General features: G+C 47.1%; 1 protein-coding gene across 7 annotated transcripts in view; it reads right to left on the bottom strand.

Moving 5' to 3' along the window:
* Positions 1 to 17,640, bottom strand: part of ASAP1 (ArfGAP with SH3 domain, ankyrin repeat and PH domain 1) — a 346,314-nt gene that overhangs the window by 248,785 nt on the left and 79,889 nt on the right. The window lies entirely within an intron of this gene.

Genomic DNA, 17,640 nt, shown 5'->3' on the forward strand with positions numbered 1-17,640 from the left:
AAGGTGCCTAAGAGCCATTATCTCATTCCAGCTTCACAAACCTCTCAATACCTACTGTGCACATTTTACAGATGTAGAAACAGGCTCAGAGGGGCAGAGGGGTTTACCCTACATCACACCCCGAGGCACCAGGGGAGAAGGAGTTCACAATGCTTCATTTCCAGCTGCTCACTCACCTCATGACCGCCTCGTGCAGTAAGACACTATAAATATTCCAGTGATGCTGGGAGCAGGTGCCTAAGGCACAGAGAAGCTAAGTAACTTTCCCAAAATAGCACAGTAAGGGGCAATGAGCAGTGTACCTACCTTAAATGGTGGCTGTGGGGTTTCAATGAGTGGATGCAGTTGATAATATCTAACACACAGCCAGTACTTAATAAAAATTAGAGGCTATACAAGTGAAAGTACCCTGTGTACAGGACGTGGTCCACAGAGTAGCCAGCGGCAGCAACCCAAGATGGGTGTCAGGTAAATAAAGAGGGGACGTTCCTCCAAGGTCCACAGCCGCCCGGGACAGCTTTCTGCAGTATCTCTGCTGACTCTAGCTGGCCATGCACAGTTGTGCGGAACTTCTTCGTTCCTGCTAGGAGAAGCCTGCAAGAGGGTGTGGTGGAAAACACACACACTGGGTGGCGGTGGCCCTGGTTCCATCACCCTCTGACTGCACGACCACTCTGAGGCTGGGTTTCCCCAGCTGCACACTGAGGACAGTGATCACCGCTTCCCTGCCACGCAGCATGGACATCCTGTTGCCGCTGCGGCCAGCGTGTGGCCCTGACACATCACAGACCTCCCTTGCAATTCCCTCACCCCCCCCCACCCCCCCAAGCCCAGGTCAGCTGTTGCTGGGCTCTTTCTGTGCCTGAGCCGGAACTGGGGCGGCTGGCCTGACAATCGAACTCACGGAGGGGAGGGGGCGCATCCGAATGCTAATGAGCACCTTATTCCCCCATCTCCACCGAACACCCGAGGAGAGAGTGGGAAATGAGTCCTCACGTTCATGGAATGCAAGGCAAGCTGAACAAACACTGAGCAACTCTTCCTCAGGGAGACTTTTAAAGGAAAAAGATGGTCTTTGTCGTAGAAAAAGCCACGGGACAAGAGTCAGCTCACTCTCCCTCTGTGAGATTTTAAGCAGGTTAACTTCTCTGAGCTACCGCTACTTTATCAATACCTCTCAAAGTAAGACAAGAGACACTGAAATTCTTTGTAAAATATAAAGGGCGACACAAATGTAAGATGCTGGGAAACTTCTCAGCTTGTTAAAGGACTATGCTGTGGAAAAGACGGACAGGGCCTCCCTGGTGGTGCAGTGGTTAAGAATCCGCCTGCCAATGCAGGGGACACGGGTTCAATCTCTGGTCCGGGAAGATCCCACATGCCGTGGAGCAACTAAGCCCGCGCACCACAACTACTGAGCCTGTGCCCTAGAGCCAACGAGCCACAACTACTGAAGCCCACAAGCCTAGAGTTCATGCTCTGCAACAAGAGAAGCCACGGTAATGAGAAGCCCGCACACCACAACAAAGAGTAGCCCCCGCTCACCACAACTAGAGAAAGCCCTTGTGCAACAATGAAGACCCAAAACAGCCAATAAATAAATTAATTAATTAAAAAAAAAAAAAAGACAGGGACAGATAATTTAGGTCCTGGTGGACAGCAAGTTTTAAGAGTCAGCAAATGTACAAGTCATCCCGAATAGAGCAGGGGGGCTGCAGGACGACAAGACAAGTGAGAGTGGGAAGTGGGGGAGAGGAAGGCCAGAGGTGGCGAGCAGCCAGCCCAGGGCAGTTCTCTCCCACACGGAGGCAGGGTGCTATTTGATTAGTTTCTAGAATTTTTAGAGTTGTTTTTCCTTCCTGCCAAAACCACCTCAGGGCTCAAACACAAAACAAAATCAATTACTTAAAACATAAAACACAATGCGATGATCAGTAAGTGCTGAAATCAATAAAAGCAGTAATGTAAAGAGATCTGTCTGGTTCTGTGCCCCGAAGTAGGCAGCGGCTGCAAACTTAGGGCTGATGAGAAATCTCAATGATCTGGAAACCGGGGTGGTTGACCACTGTGATCTCTAAGGCTCCTTTCACCTCCGAAATGCCAAGATTACATTACGTCCCTTGACCTCTTACAAGTCCTGAACGTCCTCCCCATTGTCTGGTTGATCCTACACATAATACTCCTCCCAGAAGCTCCTTAACCTCAATGCTCCACAGAGAGCCAGGGTCACCTTTGCCTAAATTCTCTGAGCCCCCTCACTGCGTGGATGTGGATGTGTGTGTGTGTGTTCACTTGGTCATTCAAATAGGGTTCATCCTACTAGCTCTCAGGCTTTGGAGGTTAACAAACCAGTAAGACAATGACCTGTCCTCAAAACAGTAACATGACAGGTTCAAAACCAGCATCTCCACACGAAGAACAGGCTGAGCTGAGGGGCTGGAGAAGGGAATGACCCCAAATGACTCCCTGTTTTGCAAGCATCCCACACGGTCGTGAGAAGGAGAGGTGGCTGCAAGGCAAAGGGGAACTTCCCAGGGAATGAAAAGCCAGGGAAGGAAAAGCAGGAGACAGACTGACAGCGATTCATCCTACAAGAGGGTCAAACAGAGTTAGGCCCTCAGGGAGCAGCCACGGCTGCTTCAGAAATAAACACAAATTAACGCACCCTAGGTAACAATTTATGCTGGGTGTGGTGCAAATCCCTCTCCCTCCCTTCCTACTGTAACCTTTTTAGGGGAAAGGGCACAAGCAGAAATGGAATATCTGAGGAATACTTGCAGTATTCATATTCTTGTCCTCAATGCAGAAGATGTATATATATTTTTTAAACCACAAATTTACAAATTTCCATTCCACATCTACTGTTTTTAACAAGCTATAACGCCTAAGGCAGCGGTGTGACATCGAGGAGCTGAACAGTCCTGGTTTGAAACTTAGCTCTACCACAAACCAGTCGTACAACTGGAGCATATTAATCTTCTCGTAGCATCTGTTCCCTCCTATCAAGTACAGAAACTCTTGCAGCGCTGTCCTAAGGATTAGAAACCTGTGAAGAACTTAGCACAGTACTAGGCTCCAAAGGAAAGCTTAATAAACGGCGGCTATTGTAACGGCTCCTGAATGCTTCTTATGACTGTCAAGCATAGCAGTGGATGCTGAAACATTTCCAGAAGGCTACTTAGTAAAATCCCAGGTTTGTATTTTTTTTTTTGGAGGTGGGGTACTATGGACTGGATTTGTGTTTTGCTTTGTTTTGCTTTAACCAATATTTAGTGTGATTTTAGTAATGCCACGTGGTTGTGCTAACAGATCAAACTAAGTCACCAAGTCAAGTGACACGACATAACACTTCAGGAAGCGAATTCGACACTAACCTCCCAACCCACAGCCCCAGAGGAAAGCACGCCCGCCCCCCGCAGCCTGCCTGGGTAGGCGCAGGGCACCAGGAAGGCCACCCCCAAATGGACGTATGATTCTGTGTCACAGTGTCAAGCTCCTGTCCAACACTCACCCTTGCAAGAGGAAGTCTGGGGAAGCACCCAGGGTCCAGCGGCAGGAGGAGATGTGACCAAGCATGCAGCTGTGGGCTCCTGGTTAAGAACTGTCACGGACAGCGGTTAAGAACAGAGACCTGGAGACTAGACGGTTCTCAGTCTGAACCTTGACGCTTTCCCTTCGGCAGGATACCTGAGCCAGGAAACTGCGCACCGCCCAGCCCCAGGCTCCGTGTCTGAAAGTTCAAGTATTAACTACATCATAGATGTGCTGTGAGGACTGAATGATAAAACACCTGTCAAGAGCCTGGCACCTCTCCGAGTCTCTGTTCCCACAACGTCCTGAGAATCCATGTCCTAAGGCTGATGCGAAGATTAAATGATGCAGCGTGTTTAACTTAACTGCCCAGCCCCATACTGGACACATACCAAGCAACCAGGGTTCAGGCACCAAGGGTTCACTAACAAGCTTTAGGAGATTCTCAGAAACGAAAAGGGAAATGGGAAAAGCATTTATTTACGTAGTAATTTACTAACAAATAAGAGAAAAAAGGGGCAGCAAGAAACCAGGGATTCAAACTAAGAGACTCAGGAACCTTGGTATTTTTCCTGAGGATTCACTGGACTGATATATGGGGAGAGACACGCAGCAACACTGTAATGTGTGAGGGATTCCCCACGTTCAACACCTAAAACTACCTCCCAACGGCCTCCCCACGATGCCTGAAAGCCCACATTCTGCCGGGTCAGGGCACCTCGCCCTGCAGGAGGCACACCCAGCTCTGGCCGAGGCCAGCTGCTGCAATGCCTCACCAGGCTGTAACACCTGTAAGGGAATCCTCAGGGACACTGTCTTCCAGGAGAGTTAGCTGAAAACAGACTTTGGTAGGGAAGATACAAGTCCAGAACCAGGGCAGTCACGGTGCGGGATGGGGAGGCGGATGTCCTGGGACCCTAAGAGGAAACAAGAAGTCTCAAAGGGGCAAGAAGGATGAAGAAGGGTACCAAATGGGCAAGGATGACACCAGTCACGAAAAGACCATGGGCCTCAGACACACAAACTCCAGCTTCCCCCGATGACTGCACACCTCGGTCAAGCCACCCTACTTCTCTGTGCTCAGTCTTTTCATCTGTAAAATGAAGTTAATACTGCTCACTTTCCAGATGCTCTGAGGATCCCGTAAGATACCATAAGGTAAGTACTCAGCATGGAACCCAGAACGTTGTACCAAAAGTCCACCTTGACTTGAAGAAGTCTACTCTAAGCTGTTGATAAAATCTCACTGGAAAAACACTCCAGAAAGCCACTGCTTGGATTCCCTGGGGAAGCAGAGGCCCAACATATCCAGAGGCAACCTCAGACTATGGGCCTCTGAAACCTTCAGAGCTGAGAAAACACCAGCCCACGAAAACAGCAGTGGTTGGGTTTCCAGGTTAACCCAGGAAAACCTTATGAAACCACCACGTAATAATTCACATGACAAAGGGACAGGGCTCCCCAGCCCAGAGACAACCCAAGGACACCTGAGATACAACTTGGCTTCTAAAAAACATACGTGCTAACTCTCAGACAGGACAAGTTAAGTTGCTTTTGGCACCTTCCATCCCTCAGGTTACTCCCAAGGCCCGGTGCCCCCTGAGACCCAGCCAACTTCTAGAGGAGCCTCGTCTCTCCAACTCCTCCCCCCCCCCCCCCCCCCCGCCACTTCTCAGCCAAGTGGTAGGTAGGACACAATCCAACCAGCTAATTCACAACCATGTGGCAGTCCTGGGTCTACAAACGATACTCACTGATCCAAAGGCATTTCTCAGCTGGAGAAATGGCCTGTGGAACTAGCAGGGGACGTGAAACCATCCAGGCAGCAAGGGAGAAAGGAGGGGAGCTGTCCGGGCTGGGTGACCCCCTGGCAAGGAGTCCAACAGACTCCGTGTCTGTTTTCTACACATCCCCCCTTTTCAGAGTGAATGTGATTTCTTGATTCCTGGAGCCACGAGGCTCAGGCCTTCACAAACATAAGAGGGGATTTGGGCAGGGAGGCAAAGGAGTCACCACCGAGCGCTGGAGTGCTGACAGGGCAGAGCTGCTCACTTCCCCGTGACACTGAGATGACACGGGCTCTGGGCCCTCTGTCCACTCTGCTCAGCAAACAGTCTGAAAACACCCACGCTTGCTCCTTTTCCTCTTCACCCTCACAGTAACTTCTGGTGCACCAACACACAGAGGGGGGCAACAGCACACCCAAAGCCCAGTCTTCTCCTCTGGAAAAACTTTTAAGGCAAGGCCTCACTCAGTGCTGTCCCTGTGTGGGGGAGAAAGCGCGTTCACTGGTGGCCCAGGGCTTGGGGGGTCGAGGTGGGGGGGTGATGTCACACAAGCCATCCTGGGGGAATGTGGCTATATGGCCACCATTTCAGAAATGTATGAACATACCCGGCTTTTGACCCAGTAATTCTCCTTCTAGGAATCTATCGACACTAGTGTGGATAATGACAGATAGGCGGATTCACACATTCACTGGGGCAACTGCTGAGCTGACTATTGAAAAACACGAACTCCTCAGCTGGGGGTCACTTAAGGGAAGGAGGGGGATGTCATTAAGGTCATGACGTGCCTTATAAAATGTTACTGAAGACTTTCTGACGTCATGGGGAAATGCTCACCATGTGTTAAATGAAGGTGAGCAGGAGTGGATGTATCCGGAAGGAATTCCTAGCTGCTGGGATTATGGAGGACTTTTCAGTTTTCTTTTTTATGCTCTTCCTATTAGTTTTCTACAAAGGGAAATAAAATCCCTTTTATTCTCACTATGAAAAAGTCACTGGGAACCAAAGTATGTTAAGAATAGATCATAGCACATGTTAAATGACACCAGAGAGATGCAAGCAATGCTACCCAGACCATGGGAAATTCTCTGGGACAAACAATTCATTTCTTCCTTGAATAAATTACAGAGAAAAAAAAGAGCCATAGATTAAAGACATTTTAAGTATATGTCAGTCAAACTGAACAAATGGATTGCATTTGGATCCTGATTTGAACAAATCATTAAAAAAAAAAAGACAGGTGGGGAAACTTGAATGTTCAATGCTTTATGGAAAAAAATGTTCATTTTTTGATGTGATCATTATTATTTATTGTGGTTCAGTGAGGCTGTTGTTGTTTTTCAAGTCCTTATCTTTAGATACACACTAAAATATCCATGGGTGAAATGAAGGAATATCTGGAATTGCTTCAAAAAATCAAGGTAAGGGAAGGTAAAGATAAAAACAAGACTGGCCAAAGCAGATCACTATTGAAGTTGGGTAACCGGTAAGTGGAAGTTCCTACTGGTTTTTCTACTTCTGCAATGTGTAAAAGTCACCAACCAACAAACTAAAACAGAAACATGCCCAAAGTGAAATACTGATACCATCTGAAGGACTGAGCTACTAAGGAAAAGAGAGACTACAGAAGCTGTTGGTGTGTGTAGGCTGTTTGTGTGTGTAGGCAAAGTATTACAATATCGTCCAATAACAAAATCCATGTTCTTTTATGTCAAAAGGTATTCTTTGAGTTAAAAATCACTTGACAAAACAGCCCATTGGCCAAGCTCTTTTAGATGGTGAGCTATTTTGGGGAGAGTGAGGTGTAGACGCAACACATGAGAATAGAAGGCAGAACTGACCTCGGGCTTCAGTTTGTGACTTTTGACAAGTCATTTCAATTTTCTGAAGCCTCCGTTTCCTCATCTGTCAAATGAGGAAATGGTGGCTTTGCTGCCTTACAAAGGGCAGCGGATGAAAAGAGACAATACGGATGAAAAGCACTTTGTAAGCACTTACAACAAGTACAGAAATGCTGGAGAGTAAACCCAGAGCACAACTGCTCATAAAATCATGATTCATTCCTTCCTTCCCATTTATAAAAGAAAATCAGAGATCAACTCTTTTTGAAAATACCAATCTCTTGGTAATCCCTCTGACACCACATCACAAACTGGCTGCCCCAGACGATGGATATAAATTATCCAAATTTAAATGCCTCACATTCAACACAAGGAAACAAATTCAGAGGGGAAAATACTTTCTTTTCCGCCGGAGGATGCATGGCTTCTTTGTGTGTTTGCTTCCACTACGAAAGTAAATACTAACCTGACTCTCTTCCTTTCCCTGGCACTTTGCCGCTAAATCAGAGCAAAGTAAGGCAGGTTGGAGGTGGGGAGGGTGTGGGCTATGGAGCCCCACAGACTTGGGTGGGATTCCCGGCTCCATTATCTATTAGCTGGGTGACGTGAGGGTTAGAAATAACACATACAGTTATTTCTGTACTCAGTACAGAGCTGGGACTCAAAAAGTGAGAGTTGTCACTGTTTCTGAAATTGCTAACCCACTGAAAGACTGCAGGCTGCAGCCACCAAAAAGCCAGACCAAAAATTCAGGTTGGCATCCAGGTCTGCCGGGACTCTGTGGCAAGACCTCCAGGAAATTTAGCAGTTGAGGGTTTTTTCCAACTGCTCTATGCAGTCAGTAGGCATATAACTAAAGTCCAGAGAGACAGACAGCAGTAACTTGGGAAACTGCATCACACCTGCCCTCCACAATTATAAATCAAATGCAATTTCACTATACCCTTCACTATTTTAGTCAGATTTCTGAGGAATAATAGGTGTTTAAAAAAAAGGCGGGGGGAGACAGGGGTATCCCTGGCCTCAAGGTTCTTACAATCTACTAAAAGTGAATACATGCACGACCATGAATAAGTATATAATTTAGTTAATTAGACAATCGCAGGGAAAAAACACGATTTCCGTGACCATCCAGTTGGTATTTAATACCTTGTCAGAAAGTTCTTATTTGACTCTAACCTAAATGTCCCATGCTTCAGCCGAAGCCTATGTCCCGATTGCTCTATTTCATGAGCAATCCACTCACAACATAAATCATTTCTTCTTGAGGACAAGTCTGAGGCAGAAAGAGCATAGACTGGTCTGAATCCTCTCGAAGCCGAGCTTGCCATCTGTAAAATGAGGCAGCAGCACCACCCCACAGAGCTATTGAACGGACTGAATTAAGCGATATGATGTGTGTACGGCACCCAGCACAGTGCCCAGCATAGAGTAGGTGCTTAATTGTACTGCTGGTGGATTTGGAATTTGTTCAAACTCCTTTACTCAAAATGCAGAAGCCTTGGGACAGTGACAGCATTCTTTGACTTGGCACCATTGTATTTGCTGGGAGGCAGTGCATTCACTTGCATTGCTATGAAAAATATTACTATTATTAAAGCAGCAGCAGCAGCTGCTGGGCCAGCAGTGAACGCTTATTTTGATTTGCACTTCGTTGGAAATAAGGAGTATCTAATTTTATGTAAGTGCTATTAATGTGAATAAACATTGCAAGGAAAAGGAAATGGGTTACATTAAAAAAAAAAGATTAATGAAACATAAAGGAAGACTTCCCACATTTCAAAACAGCAAAGCCACTCAAATTTTATTCTGTGTGTAACTGGTCAGTGAAGCTACTTAATGGAAGGAAAGCTGCTGGCCCTCGTCAGATGCTCATGCAGTTTCTGTCGTTCGACACTGGGAGACGGCCAACCAAACCAGAACATTTCCCCAGCACTGCCCAGCTGCCCTGCCGCATCTTCCGTCCGGCCTGGGTGTCTATGGGAGAGTACTTCTGAGCACCATGTCATCACTGCGGGTTTAAACAGCAGTGGCGTGTTTCTCCTCTGCCCACACCCTGTGTGGAATGTTGGTCTTTCTTGACCACATCAGGAAAGCTACAACTAGGCAGCGCAGGGCCCTGACCACAGTCCTTCAAAACGTCCCAAATGAATACACAGAGCAGAGGGGTCACGGGGAGGCGAGACCTGCAGAGGGAAGCTCAGAGAAACTGACATCCCCAGGGCCGCTGGTGCCAGGCTAGTGGCTGCCTTCCCTTCCCCGCTGGTTCTCCCGACAGCCCTCCGAGGGAGGGACTGTCGTTTCCAGTGGGCTCAAACACCAATGAAGGATGATGATGGTGGGACCAGAAGACCCGATCCTCGCCCCATCACCCTGTGTGATCCAGGGTAGAGAGGGTGCTTCCCTACTCTCTTACCCTCCTCTGAGGCCCACCATCACGCCCAGTCCCTGCTGAAGTGGGACTACCTCCCATTACATAGCCCCACCAATGCAATCAAAGCTGACTGCACTAGCGGTGGTCTCCTGACCCCAGCTGGGCCGATCCGATCCCCCCTCCCAGGTGCCCCAACCAGGCACAGAGACTAAGCTGGTGGGTGGCACTGGAGCTGGGGCTGCCGATCTCTACCATTTGCTCAAGAGAATATCCTCATTTCCTACCATTCGTGTCCCTCATGTTCCATAAGATATTCCCATGAGTCCTTACAATAAACCTTCATTTTGCCTGAACTAGCTGTATTTTGTTTTGTGGGGCAGAGGCGGAGTCTGTTATTTCCAACAATAGAGCCTAACACACTCCGGCTTTCTGGGCCTCCGCCTCCTTGTCCATAGAAAGCAGGAGTTGGAGAGAGGGTCTCTAAGGCCTTTACCAGCTCTGTCGAGTGTATCACATAATAACATAGGGCACCAGGGACATGGCCATCCTTGCACAATGATACAGAAATATAAGGTATCCAGGCTCTATTAATAATAGAAAGAGCCTGGAAGAACTTATCTTTTTCTCCATCCAAATCACATCTGGCAGGGAAAGGGATGATCTGGATGGACTTGGCCAACTTTGCTTTCTGTAATAGTTGCTACATGCAATGCAATCATCTTTGGGGCTTTACCTCCCTGGGGCAAAAGACTCTGATTTTGTTTTCCTAGCTTCTGGGTGGCTAAATTGGGTGCTGTCTTATCAAAGGCACACATATTTCAGTTCTTTGGGGAAAATTATACCATAGCCTTGGCATTAAAATTCACTTCTTATGTAAGTGACCACAAAAGGCACCAAGACACAGGGCTGCTCAGAACGGGCTCTGGGCGGGAAGAACCCACCGGGAACTCCCAGATTCTGTGAAGACCAAGTGGGGTCAAGGGCCTCCAGGTCTGACCTAACCCCTGCATAATGAAAATGCATCTTAGGGACACTGAAGAGAAGTTACGAGGCACATAGAAATGCAAATTCAAGGGTGGATCCTTTTCTTTGAAGGCGCCTGCCTCCAAACCAAAATAGAATTCCTTGTGGTCTCAGTGCTTCAAGCTGTAATCAGTAAAGCAAACAACTGAGCTGCCACGCTCTGTCCCAGTCAGGGCCAAGGCATAAATGCTTCCCCCAGCACCTCCCCACAAATGACCAAAACCAAATACCTGCATTTATTATTTAACAGAGAAGGTGGCCCATTACCCCAAAGCCCCAGCAAAAATCAAAAGGGGCAGCACTGCCCCAGCTCTGAAGCACCAATGGAGGGGATGTGGCAGGAAGAGGTGGGGGGAGGGGGCAGGGCAGGGAAGGAAACAAAGAATCAGCAGCCACACAAGGAAGCATGGACAGCAAGGCTGCACCGGCAGAGCCCAGCAAGACAGCCCGGGTCCAAGGGGGCAGCGCTGGTCACCGGTTCTCTTACTGCAAGGCGGCACCGCCAAGGGCCGAGTATATAGTAAAACTGAGCTGACAGTCTGCTTCAAATCCACTTGGCTTTGACCATGACTCCTCAACGGTCAACATGTTTAAGTGCTGCCCTAGTCCTCCTTCTAGCCCATTTGCACCTCCACCACCCAGGTCCTCCAAGGCACACAGCTGGCTCTGTCACTGACCTCATCACCTATCCTCCCAAACTGAGTCTCGCCCTCTCGGTTACACAGTCAAGGGTCCAACCCAATAATAATAAATAGCAACAACAGTGACAGTAAGAACAATCACTTATGGAGCACTAACCACACCAGGCACGGCTCCAAGCACTTCACACACACTGACTCACTAAGAGGCAGGTACTATCCCCATGAGGACACTAAGACACAGGAAGGTTCAGTGACTCGCCCAACACACGCTAGAAGATAACAGCGCTGCAATTAACCTCAGCAAGGGAACTTTGTCCTCCTCGACTCAAACGTCGGCACTGGTCCACAATGGAGAGAACTCTGCCTGGTTCCCCATCAAGAAATGCCTCTCACCTCCTTCCTCCCCACCCCATGGGAGGAAGGCTGACTAATGCGACAGGTCAGACCTTGGCATTCACAGAGCCACATTTTACCAGTAATGAAGTCACCTGATGAGTGCCACACGTGCATTACCTCCTTTAATACTCAAAACAACGCCATTTATTCATCAAATGAGGAAACCGAGGCTTAGCTGCAAAGTGATCCCCATCCAGCCCATCACTTACTCATGTCTAAATAACACGTGTGGGAAAGGCTGAGGCAAGGTCTGCCCAAATGACTAGGTTACATAAATGGAAACCACCTCTCTGAGGCTCCCTTGACTCCCAGACATAAAGGCAAAGGTCTGGGCAGCGTCTGAACATCCAACGCCACAAAGGGTTCTATTGAAAGCCTCCAGGCCCCACATCAGGGACGGCTGCTGCAGCCTTGCGCAGCACGTCAGGGGAGACCAGGACTTACCAGCAGACCAGCTGGCAAGATCAGGTTCTTAAGTTCAGGTTCATCCTCACCCCTCCTACCTGGAAGCACGTTCTAGGGAACTGCACTGGAAGAAGCACAGGAAGAGCCCCAGGGGCCCCCTCACCATCCCCTGCCCCACGTACAACCAGCCTCCGCAGCCCTTTGGGAGACTATAGTGCAAAGAGCCTGGGTTTGGGAGTCAAGAGACCGAAATTCAAACCACTGCCTAATTTCCTTCCCATCATTAGGCCTGAGTCTCCACCTCTGAAAGCAACAGGGCTAAACTCGATCTGTGTGGGTCCTTTTCCTTCATGAACTTTCTCCCACCGGACTACAAAACTCAAAGGTTCTAGCAAACCAATCACATGAATGAGAGAACATTTTGCTTTCCAATTTTAGGAATCTGTAACAGGCAATCCAAGTATCTGACTGGCAGGGGAGATAATCAGTGCTACCCCACTAAGCGGATGTATTTCAGCCAAAATCAAAGGCAACTAGCATGAGAAATATGCTGAACCACACTATGAGAGATGTCTACTAATTTTTCTGGGCTACCGCCAGTGGCTACTGAACCCACATCACAACTTTCGTGGGCCCCTCAGAGACCAGGCTTCTAGGCTGGCAAACACCAGACTAGATTTTCTCCAAGGCCCCTTGAGCTCTGACATCCAGAGTTCCCAGCACCCAGCCCAAAGGCAGGCAGGGCTGTGATGGGCAGGAAGCCGGAAGGCAGCCAGCTAGAGAGCCCTGCAGCGACCCCAGCGCAGAGTCATGCTTCTTCAGCCAGGGCTGCGGGCAGCTCACGGGCAAAGACAGGCTGGGGAACAGTCCCAGACTAAGTATGCGAGGGTGGAGCTGGAAGCCACAGGGTCTTTTCCACGTCTGCTGAGCCCAGGGAGGACCGCTGGCAGCACTGTCTCTGACTACAAAAGGGAGGTTTCAAGAGAGGTCCAAGAGGTCTCTGCAGAAGAGAGAAAAAGAACGTTCCCTTTTACTTCTCTACTGCAAATTAACACTCTCTCTCTCTCACTAGAAATCAAGTGGAGATAAGAAAGACAATTAGTAGACATCTGCAAGACAAAAAAACCCCGAAAAACAAAAAACTAGCAGACAGGAAGCACGAAAGATTGAACTACAGATGAGACAGAAAGGCTCTGACATCCAGAGATTCTACATTGAGAGCATTCACCACTGTGTGACCTTGGGCAAGGCATTTTACCGCTCTGAGCTTTGGTTTATTCATGTGTAAAAGAATGATAAGAATGCTATCAGACATAGGTTTTATTACATGGTATAAATGGATGTTTTTAAAGATGTATTAGCTTGGACTAGCCGGCTAACAGGTTTGAGCCTTGTTTTAGAAAGAGTATGAGTTCCAGTACATACAGGAAGTATGTTCTCTCTTTGCTTCTGCAGGCAAATGTATTCCTTACTCACTGGCCTTTGCTGGTTATGTCCAGAGAAAACTCACCCTAAGCATCACCGGACTGAGGGCTGAGCCATAGAGCCCAGAATTCTGAGTGGTACCATGGCATCAGGGGATGACCTGTTCACCTTTTGCTGTTTTATCTTCAAGAGTTCTGGGACAAAGAAAGCTCATTTTCTGAACCTTAAGCAATGCCTAGGACCAACCTTGATTTTATCTAAACCCTTCTTGAGACTTTTTTTTTTTTTAAGAATACAACCAAGTTTAGCAGCGGCTATATATAGGAGCACGCACTTCCTATTGAGTTAATCAGCTTTCAAAATTTAAGAGAAGTGATGCAACTGCATTCTGGAACACTGGGAGCTGATGAACAAGATCAGACTCCAAGCCCTGGCCACACAGGTCCTACGTTTGCAATTCCCCGGAATAACACCTGAGGATTTCAAAGCATTTATTGAAGACTGATGACCTCTGTTGTCCACATGGAAGAAGATGCCCCAAAGAACATGGATAAAACCGGAAACTTACATGCAGAGGGAGGAAACACACACAGATGAAGTCTGAGCGGCATGCGTGGAAACCCTATAGAAATGGGATTAACTCCCAAATCCACTACTTAGTGTTTGTGTCACGTTGGCCAAAAGACTTAACTATGCTAAGATGAGGTCAATGTAATAGTAGGGTGAACATCAGCGTGAAATAATGGTGTGTATGGGGCTTGCACGCAGCAGGAACACTAACAGCTGGTAACTACTGTTGTTTTGGAAGAGGCCTTGATAATGAACCTCCATCCCACACTTTCATTCCTTTCTTTACTTAGCCAAACAGTTCCATGCCTTCACAAAGGACTGAACATGTCATCTGCACACGCTAACAGAAGCCAGCCTCTGATGCAAGACCCACACTTGACTGTCAGCCCCCGTAAGGAAACTTTCAGATCGTGTGCTTCTCTAGGGCAGGGCTGTTCATTTCAGCATCTCCAGGGTCCAGCACACTGTGGGGCGTGTGTATGGACAATTTGCACACTGACTGGATGAGTGATTTAGCTAGTGTTGCTGGTGAATGCCCTATATTATTGCCCCCACCTATGAGCTTCCCCTTTCTACCTTGTCAAGAGTGAGAGCCCAATTTCTCTCTCTCTCAAGGACCACTAGATTCTCCATAACCTAATCCAGGTAACACCCCCCCCCCCACACACACACACCTCCACCAGGCTCAGCAAAGTGACTTGTACACAGCAAGCACTCCCCAAAATGTTTTGAGTGAATGCTGTTCGGATAATGCCAAATAAGGCCCCGCACTTGAATCTGAAAAACCACATCCAAATCTGTGAAAGCACGGGCAAAAATATACAGTGTATGTAAGTACTACTATGAAGAACTCCCTGGAACGTGAACACAAAGAAAAACCAAGCCACCTAGGAACTTAGGTACCTCTGTTTCATGAGACCAAAATGAGAAGGGACAATAAAAGTGAAGCCTCCTACGTTCTCTACAAAACCCCTGAAAAATGTCTTTGTAGCCATTTGGAACGTCTATTTTACTTCTTTACTAGCCATTTGACCTTGGAAGCAAATCACTTCATCTCACCAGGCCTCAGTTCTCTTCTCCGTAAAATGGAGGTGACAACTGTCCCTCCTTCATAAAGCCTGTATGACGGTTAAGTGTGATCACGTGGTGCCGTGGGCCTGGTACAGAGCAGCTGCTCAATAAATAGGCAGAACAAGCCTCCTCCACCATCACGGAAGATAAAGTACTGGACCACAGTAAACAACCAAGTCGACCTTCACGCGCCACAGTGGACTCTCCCTGTCACCAAGCACGGCATTGGACCAATCCAAGCCTTTCAATGAAGAGCCTCTCCTCCTGTCTCCCCCGACAGTGGTCCTGAAATGTGCCTGCTTGCTCCCTTCCTGGGAAAGCTCTGCCTTCTCCTAGTCATTTACTCATAATTTCCAAATGGTCACGAGTATAATGGCACACGTCAATGTGCTCTGGTTGCTGAATAAGCAAAACACTGGCTTTTTGCTTGGAAAACACTCACACACCAGCATGAAACCTTGGCAGCCCATCCGCTCCTGCCTCTCAAAAGCAGCCACTCACTGTGCGCCAGCCATGCCATGACTTCCAGAGTCATGGGGGGACCCTTTGCCCCCAAAGGTGAAGCCCAGAAGTAAACGCTTTTCCTTTTTCACCACATATTTCTGATCCAGTTCCTAGAGTGCACATCACAGAAAGATTAAAATAAAAGCACCAACATCTGCAAAGCACAGAGCTCTTTGCCAACAGGACACAGCAGAAGGGAGAGTGTGGGTTCATTTGGGGTTCCAGAGTAGAAGACCCAATACAACTTTTTAGGTGAGACTTAGCTATGCTAATTAGGAATACAAAGAGCAAAAAAGTTCATAAATAAATACGAAGACAATTACTAGAACTAGAAAAAGATTAAAAAAAATTCCAAGCTGCCCAAATTAATTCCAACTCTTGAGTTTCCACATCACCAAAAAAGTACCCAAAAGTTTTATTCCTAAGAATAACCACAAGATAACACAAACAGCATTCTTAAAGTTTCCACATATCTCACTCATGAAGTCTATGCCAGCAAGATTTTGTGGTTTGCCCCAAAACTTTTCCTTATATTTTGAGGGTAATAACCTTAAGCCCCATAATTTTTGAGAACTGAATTCTGATCCACTTAAGACATTTATACTGACAACCTCTTCCATATATGTAAGCTGGGGGTGGGGTGGGGGGAGTAAAAATGCAACTCTAGTGGTTATCTGTCCATTAAGAACCTAAAGGGCAAAGTTCACATTTATGCTAAAGGCAACCACTCCTGAGTCCAATCTCATGGAATACAATTCAAGACTTAAAAAGGTGCAGACTGGGGACAATGACTTCTTGACCAGGACTGTACTCAAGTTCAGAAAAAGAGTTACAAAATTATTGTGCCACTCTCAACGAAACATTCACTGGGATATTTTTGAGAACATGAGTATTATCAACGGACTCTAACATGACACTTTTGAACTTCTAGCCTGGTTCCAAGTCCTTCTCAAGTTCATGGGTGACCATGTTTGTATTATGAGTGGGTCTGTTTTTCTATCTAACCTTGCAAAACAATATTCCTCACCAAAAAATGTATCTGCTGCATTTGCTTTTAAATTTAGTAACCTCAAATGACGATCAAGAGCAGCTACATGTAATTTAAAAACATTAACCCCATTCTCCAGTGTGGCCGCAAAATGTGGGCACACACCCCTACAAAACAGCATCACCAATTATACACTTACTCTTATCACATCCCACACAGAATACAGTAACACTATCTGAATGTGCAGAAAGAGAAAGTTAAAATAATTGACAGCTCTATTAGCAGGCACTGAAGAACTTATCTAGAAGGAAAATAATCGCTCAGCCTAACCAATGTCACATCCTTTAGAAGCATATACAATCAGTACAGAAAAAGGATGCAAAATACTCCCATATCAGCATGTTTCAATTTATCACAATTAAGTGAAGGACAGACTCATAATAGGGCTGAATGCCTGGCAAGTCCGTTTAATCCCAAGCATCAGGCTGGTGCGACAGACAGTTGACAAAAACAAAACCAAAACAAAGAGCCATCTACCTCTGGCTTTCAAACAAACCTAGTTAGATGGTATTTCTCTGACTGAATTTCAAAATTCAGTTCAACAACGCAACATTAACTTCAGAGAGGCTCTAGAATCAACCTCAACTAGCATAAAACATTCAGACTAATTTGCAGCATCGGGCCGGCAAAACAGGACCCAGCACTAGCAGAAACCTCTCCCCTCCTAAAATGTAGGGCCCCTGTGCTTCTGAATACCAGTTCTGCTTGTAACCTGACCCAGAGTGAGTATCAAAGCCTGCCTCAAGAACAGTCTGCCCACAGAAGCCTGAGCTTCTTAATATTATAGAGGGGCAGCCATGGTGAGCTTAAATGAGAAAGAGCTCTCCAAACCTCAAATAAACCAACCACACAATAATCCACCCAGGGAAAATGATCTGCCTTCCTACCTTCCCCCAATGCTGTCTTTTCCGAAATAGGTTTGGCTTGTTTGGAGGGGAGTGCTGCTTTAATGGCACTTACAGATGGTGCAGAGTTCCAGGGCAAATGTCCTATTTTTATGGAGGTTCAGAGGCTTCCGCAGCTC

The sequence above is a fragment of the Hippopotamus amphibius genome, chromosome 5 (assembly GCF_030028045.1).
Source record: "Hippopotamus amphibius kiboko isolate mHipAmp2 chromosome 5, mHipAmp2.hap2, whole genome shotgun sequence".
In the NCBI taxonomy this organism is placed as follows: Eukaryota; Metazoa; Chordata; class Mammalia; order Artiodactyla; family Hippopotamidae; genus Hippopotamus; species Hippopotamus amphibius.